The sequence below is a fragment of the Schistocerca gregaria genome, unplaced genomic scaffold (assembly GCF_023897955.1).
Source record: "Schistocerca gregaria isolate iqSchGreg1 unplaced genomic scaffold, iqSchGreg1.2 ptg000705l, whole genome shotgun sequence".
Taxonomy (NCBI): domain Eukaryota; kingdom Metazoa; phylum Arthropoda; class Insecta; order Orthoptera; family Acrididae; genus Schistocerca; species Schistocerca gregaria.
The window spans coordinates 335001-342500 of record NW_026062083.1 but is presented as its reverse complement, the minus strand read 5'-3'; the positions used below and the strand labels follow the sequence as shown (position 1 = coordinate 342500).

At 51.7% G+C, this 7500-nt stretch overlaps 1 pseudogene; it reads left to right on the top strand.

The window, feature by feature from the left end:
• Positions 1-1100, top strand: part of LOC126320209 (large subunit ribosomal RNA) — a 2978-nt pseudogene extending 1878 nt beyond the window's left edge.
• The last annotated feature ends 6400 nt before the right edge of the window (positions 1101-7500 follow it).

The window sequence follows — 7500 nt, the reverse complement described above, 5'->3', positions numbered from 1 at the left end:
GTTGCACACGAGTCAGTCGATCCTAAGCCCTAGGAGAAATCCGATGTTGATGGGGGCCGTCATAGCATGATGCACTTTGTGCTGGCCCCCGTTGGGCGAAAGGGAATCCGGTTCCTATTCCGGAACCCGGCAGCGGAACCGATATAAGTCGGGCCCCTCTTTTAGAGATGCTCGTCGGGGTAACCCAAAAGGACCCGGAGACGCCGTCGGGAGATCGGGGAAGAGTTTTCTTTTCTGCATGAGCGTTCGAGTTCCCTGGAATCCTCTAGCAGGGAGATAGGGTTTGGAACGCGAAGAGCACCGCAGTTGCGGCGGTGTCCCGATCTTCCCCTCGGACCTTGAAAATCCGGGAGAGGGCCACGTGGAGGTGTCGCGCCGGTTCGTACCCATATCCGCAGCAGGTCTCCAAGGTGAAGAGCCTCTAGTCGATAGAATAATGTAGGTAAGGGAAGTCGGCAAATTGGATCCGTAACTTCGGGATAAGGATTGGCTCTGAGGATCGGGGCGTGTCGGGCTTGGTCGGGAAGTGGGTCAGCGCTAACGTGCCGGGCCTGGGCGAGATGAGTGCCGTAGGGGTGCCGGTAAGTGCGGGCGTTTAGCGCGGGCGTGGTCTGCTCTCGCCGTTGGTTGGCCTCGTGCTGGCCGGCGGTGCAGGATGCGCGCGCCTGCGCGGCGTTCGCGCCCCGGTGCTTCAACCTGCGTGCAGGATCCGAGCTCGGTCCCGTGCCTTGGCCTCCCACGGATCTTCCTTGCTGCGAGGCCGCGTCCGCCTTAGCGTGCTCCTCCGGGGGCGCGCGGGTGCGCGGATTCTCTTCGGCCGCCATTCAACGATCAACTCAGAACTGGCACGGACTGGGGGAATCCGACTGTCTAATTAAAACAAAGCATTGCGATGGCCCTAGCGGGTGTTGACGCAATGTGATTTCTGCCCAGTGCTCTGAATGTCAACGTTGATGAAATTCAAGCAAAGCGCGGGTAAACGGCGTGAGTTAACTATGACTTCTCTTAATATAGCCAAATGCCTCGTCATCTAATTAGTGACGCGCATGAATGGATTAACGAGATTCCCGCTGTCCCTATCTACTCCAGAGAAAAGCGGTCTGCGCAGCGCCACCTGGGGGAGGTGTGTTGCCTCCCATAACTGGGTTAAAACCGCCAGGAGACCCTCTGATTCCCTGAAGTCAACGAACGCGTCAGGGCTCAGAGGAACCTGAGTGGGGCGGGGACCGTAATGTCCAATCTCGTGGCCTTGTCGTGGCTCTCTGGCTCAGTAACCCCCTTAGATGGGGCGAAGCTAACACGGGATGGGCCGTCCATGCATGACGTTAAACGGCTAGCCCTTAACTGGGTGCAATCCTCACGGTCCGCACTGGCCCACCGTTAATTAGCAAAAGCGGTGGGTGAGACATGGTCGGTCATGATCCCCCGGTACGTGTGGAGACCCCCCTGGGGAACGTAACTCGGGCTTGAGTGCCGCACCGTCTCGATGATGTCAAACTCCACAATATAAGACCCAGCTACCACCTTCAACATCTCTGGGCTGTGGATTTGTGAGGGTTGTCGTGTGTCAAGGTAGGACGTAAAACTCCCGTCGCGGCAAGACGTTAAGTGCCCCCAACCCAAGCGAAAGCAAAGGGTGCGTGGCGCAGGGGAAGCTGCGTAACGAGAGACACACCACCTGTCTCTCCTGAGTTGAGCGCGGCGGCTGGGCGAGGGTATGACGGTAAGTCTCACGACGATCCTGGGGCCCTGCGGTCTGGCTGCTGCAGTTCCTCACGTCCTGGACGACGTTAAATGGTCCCCCAACCCAAGGCGAAAGCAAAGGGTGCATGGCGCAGGGGAAGCTGCGTCGCAAGGGACACAAGATCTGTCCCTCGCAGGGCAAACAACATCTCAGCTCTGCAAACCCCACGTCCACATTCGCTGGGGAGGGATCACGGCCCGAGCCGGCAAAGGCTCATCGCCGTGAACGGGATGTCCCGGACATGCTCCGTCAAGCCGGGGCATGGTGACATGTCCCCGGCTAGGTTAGATGGGGCCAGACCCCCGAAAGTCTGGGGGACCGACCCAGCACCTGGGTAGGACTGGGTTCTTGGCCTTTAGGTGGGAACTCGGCCGAGTAGGGGGCGAAGGCCGAGAGGTGAATCCGCCTCTCCGGAATGCGGTGGGCATTTGCCGGGGAGGGACGGGTGAAATCCCCAGTGATGTGGTTGTGGAAGGGGACTAGTGCGCTGGAAACGGCGTGCTAAACCCAGCAGCTCTTAAAGCTCTTGGTCAAGGGGCGGGACTGGTGAGCGAGCTGCAATTTGCCCCCCCCCATGCCAGAGAGGCCGGTCCGGGGTAAGAGACGGGCCTCCAATTTATCACTCTTCAATTCAATCAATGATGGCAGAAAACGTGGAGAGTGATACGGCGCTACCGGAGCAAGACGCTCCATTCGATGCAAGATCAAACGTCTCCGTCATGGAGCGACACGCGCATTTTCTTCGGCTTCTAGACCGAAGCGTTAAACATGGAAAGATCACCGCAGATCAAATTCGGGTGATCAAAGAAGAAGTTGCCAACTGGGCTTTGGCGCATGCCAAGCTCGAGGGGCAATATGAAGAGATAAAGGCGGAAAATGACCGCCTTAGAAAAGAGGCGGCAAAGCCCCAGAAGTCTTATGCTGCAGTTGCGGCAGCACCAATCACAATAAAACGCACGGTGCAAGATACGATAAAGCAGAACGTACAGAAGGCTGTCCCAACAGTCTTCATAAAGCCTAAGAAAGGGGACGATGTCAAGACGGCAAAAGCCAAATTTGAAAAGAGTATAAACCCTAGAGTAGATAAGATCAAAATAAATCAGATCAGGACTACAAAAAACGTATTGATAGTCGAACTGGCCTCTACTGAGGACAGTGACAAACTAATGAACAATACTAAAATTCAGGAGTCATTTACATGCGAAAAGCCCAGAAAGCGAAGGCCACTTATGATGATGTACGACGTACCATCATATATGACCCAGGACGACGTGGCTGACTGTGTTTACGCACAGAATTTTGAGGACAAAATGACTCGCGAAGAATTCACAGAACAATTCAAGGTCCGCTTCAAGGCAGGTCCTCGTGACCGAAACACTGTGCACCATGCCATTGAAGTGTCACCGGAATTGCGTAAACAGATCATTACAACCAATAGATTATACGTAGGCTATAATGCAATATCCGTCAAGGACTATACAGCCCTTGCTAAATGTACCAAATGTCACGATTACGGACATGTTGCAAAATACTGTAGCTTCCTAAACCCAGTATGTGGGAATTGTGGAAGCGAAAAGCATGACAAAACAAAGTGCGACAGAGAAACGCCCACCTGCATCCCTTGTAAATACCGGAAACGCACCTGCAACACTCCTGGTAAGGAGTGTGCAACCTATAAAATAATGATACAGCGGCTCATACAGAGGACAGACTATGGCAACGCGCTATAGAGTCACTCGAAAATCACCTAGCAAGCAGTTGCGAGATGCAGGTCGGTGGCGGAAGCTCAAGGAATCACAGGAATCTCTGCCCTCGGTGGTCAACGAGCGAGAGGAGGAGAGGCAGGTCTATTCTGTCTTAGTTCCAGACGTGCGACCGGAGATGCGGGACTTCTCCTGCCAGGTTGGGTCCTTCCTGGCCATTAGGAGGAGTCCTCCAGGTGATCCGGCGACCGAGCAGACCAACTTGGAGTCTACCTCTTCACAGAGTGGGGGCTTTCTCACGCGCAAGGAGGGAGAGACCTATACACTTCCTGTTCCGACAGAGCGGCCGGAGTCGACGGATTTCTCCTGTCAGGTCGGGGGTTTCCTGGCTACAGGGAGGGGTCATCTAGGCTTCCGGGAGGCGGCGGTGACCGGCGGGGCGGCTTCATCCGTCGGGAGCGGGGGTTCCCGCTCGTCCTCGGGGGCGGAGTCGTCGTCGGCTGCCGCGCCAGTCTCTGCAGCAGAGCACCAGCAGACTCCAAAAATGACGCAAGAGGATGTCGAAACAATTCAAGTTGGAAAAATGTACACTCAGTGTCCACCAGGAGACACATACACCATTTGTGAGGAAACGTTAAGACTGTCAAGACTGGAGGAACCCACAGCCCTAAACGCGGCTCTGAGGCAGCTGGTGAGGGTCGGGCATCCTCGCGGAGAGAAGGTCACGTTCCCGGCACTGGAGGATGCAGACTGTATTCATCTCGCTGCGTTAAACATTCCCACAGACTTTGAAAAATTACAAGACCTAGTGTCAAAATTATACATCAGACGGGGTCGGGAGTTCGATATCGACAAGACCTATAAAAACATGGTCAAGATGCACGGCAGGATTGGTTTTGATCCTGCCCAGGTATGGCCTGACAGCCATTTCTACACCAGACACCCGGATTAAGATAAAAGTCTTACAAATAAATGCTATGAGGAGCTCCCTTGTAACTCAGGAGCTCCGAAAGATAGCGGAAGAGAAAAATATCGATGTAATTTTAATTCAAGAGCCAGGCTCTGCCTCCGGCAAGGTCACAGGCTTTCCCGTCACTGCCCAGGTAATATCAATGGGTCCAAACCCCATGTCAGCAATTGTCATCTACAACAAGTTAATCAAAACCACTGTCTTGACACAGTATTGCACTTCCCATGTAACAGTTGTGGAGATAAACTTTTATAATACATCTTGGTACATAATTAATATATATTGTCAATACAGGGATCCAATCAATATTTATCTTGGGCAGTTATCTACAGTATTGCGAGCCCTAGCAGGCAAAGCAATTATAATATCAATGGACAGTAACGCAAAATCCCCCCTATGGCACAGTCAAGTTCAAGATCAAAGAGGACTGGCACTGGAAGACATAATTATGGAACATAATTTAAATGTTGTCAATCTCCCTGGCAACCCTCCTACCTACAGGAGCAGAGCTGGGGCAGCATCCTCTATTGATGTCACGCTCTGCACGACAAACATTGTAAACAATATCCAAAATTGGCAGGTCAACGACAACATAACCACCAGTGATCATAACGCTATTGAATTTACAATAGCATCACAAGGGGAGCATGTGCTAGAGGGGTGGACAATGCAGTATGACTACGGGAGAGCAGACTGGGACCTGTTGGAGGCGGAGTTTCATCCTCCGGAGCTGGGAGACGGTCCTTTTGAAGTAGAGGAAGCCGTAGGGGCCTTAATTGTCTCAATCAGGGCGGCTTTGGCCGCGGCGATACCGACGCGAAGGCGCTTCATACGAAAAGCGACTTCTCCATGGACTCCAGAGCTTACCCGGCTCAGGCAGTCTATGAGAAGAGCACGAAGCAGCTATCAAAGGTCCTTCACCCAGGAGGAACGGCACTACCATCTTGCCCAGTATAGGAGAAGGAAATGGCTTTTCAAAGAAACTCTCAGACAACACCGCCAGCGGAGCTGGGAGGATTTTGTAAAGTCTCACCTGACTTTGGATCCATGGGGTACACCGTACAAAATAGTAAGAGAAAAAATCCATTCACCAATGCATCTCTCGACTGTACGAGTCGGTGACACAGACAGAATGACACAGGACTGGTCAGAGACCGCTGAGGAGCTACTGAGGGTGCTCCTCCCAGACGATCGACCTGACACAGACACCGAGATGCAGCAGGAAATAAGACGGCAAGACCAGCTACACTACCACAACAACGTACAGGTGTACCCCTACTCCATCGAGGAAGTGAAGGCAGCTATTCGCTCCTTTGCAAAGTGCAAGGCCCCGGGGCCGGATGCAATTCCTGCAGAAGTTCTGCAATGCATTGCAAACAAACTGGCTCCGGGCCTTACGAAAATTTACAACAGATGTATGGAAACACAGGTCTTCCCAACCTGCTGGAAGACGGCAGAAGTTATTATTATCAAAAAGGCTCCTGATAAGGATCCAATGATGCCCAAATCCTACCGACCTATCTGTCTCCTGGACGTCTTGGGAAAGACATTTGAGAAGCTGCTGGTCTCTAGACTGTCTAGTCATAGAGTCCTACGTGGAATGAGTGATTCGCAATACGGATTCCGAGCTCGGAAGTCAACATCTGACGCTATCAACAAAGTCGTAAGTATTGTACACTCATCCACGCGGAAGTACGTCCTCGGAGTTGTGGTGGATATTTCGGGTGCCTTCGACAATCTGTGGTGGCCGGCGCTCTTTTCTCGACTTCGAGAATTGGAATGCCCGGCGGCGCTATATGGTTGTCTGAAGGACTACTGCAGAAATAGAGTCGCCAGAATCACGGCTCCTGGTGTCGTGGTGTCTAAGAACATCTCAAAGGGCTGTCCGCAGGGTTCTGTGTGCGGCCCTTTGTTTTGGGACGTGAATATGGACCCATTACTGGAAACACTAGAAAGGAACAACATGACATTAGGAGTCGTGGCGTATGCAGACGACCTCCTCGTTCTCGTTGAGGGCGACAGCCGTGCCGAGATTGAGACAAGAGCGGCCCATGTATCCGAAATTCTGATACAATGGTGTCAAAATTCAAAACTGGAAATCGCGCCTCAAAAATCAAGTATCATCTTGTTAAAAGGCAGACTAGCCAGAGATCCTATTATAAGGTTAAATAACCGTATAGTCGCAAGAACACGCGCTGCAAAGTACTTGGGCGTCTTCATAGACGAAGCCTGGAGCTACATCCCACACATAAATCACGTTGCCTCTAAGGCTCTGGCAGTACTAAACAAATTAATAAGTATAGCCCAACGGCGTTTCCATCTCCCTCCGATTGCAACAAAAATGTATAATAACTGTGTTTTGGTACCAATCGTGGGATACGGCTCCAGTGCCTGGGCCCACAAACTCACTCAGGTCAAGCCTGCCACTATGGTAAGAAGGATACAGCGCAACGTAATACTAAGGTGTGTAGGCGCATTTGGTACAACACCCACAGATGCACTGTGTCTAATCATGGGACTCTGCCCTTTAGATCTGTTAATCAGACAGCAGGCTGCAATGTACTGGCTTTCCAAACGAGAACACCAACAAGTCACATTAATAATGGGTGAACACCTTAACAATGTAAAAGAAATTAAACAAAAAACGATCAATCTCTGGCAACAACAATGGGATACATCCGATACAGGAAGGCGTGTCTATGACCTCCTTCCAAGTATTCAGGAAAGAATACGCATGAAACACTTCGTCCCCTCTCAAGGCATTGTACACTTTCTAACAGGACACGGCCCATATCCTGTGTATCTCCATCGGATTGGAAGTCGTCCGACACCTGAGTGCGTTTGTGGCGCCCCTGCGGGGACGCCCGAGCACGTAGTGTTTGAATGTCCCGACTTTGATCCAGTCGCCTCAGAGCTAAGGCTTGAAATTCAAGACCAAACAGTCAGGAACATTTTGAGAAACCCTGAGAAATATAACACTTTACAATGTCTAGTTGACCAAGTGTCACAATTTGCAAAATTAATATTCGAGGAGAACTACCAACATTAAACCAGGGAAAAGCCGTACTCCTCAACAAGGTTGA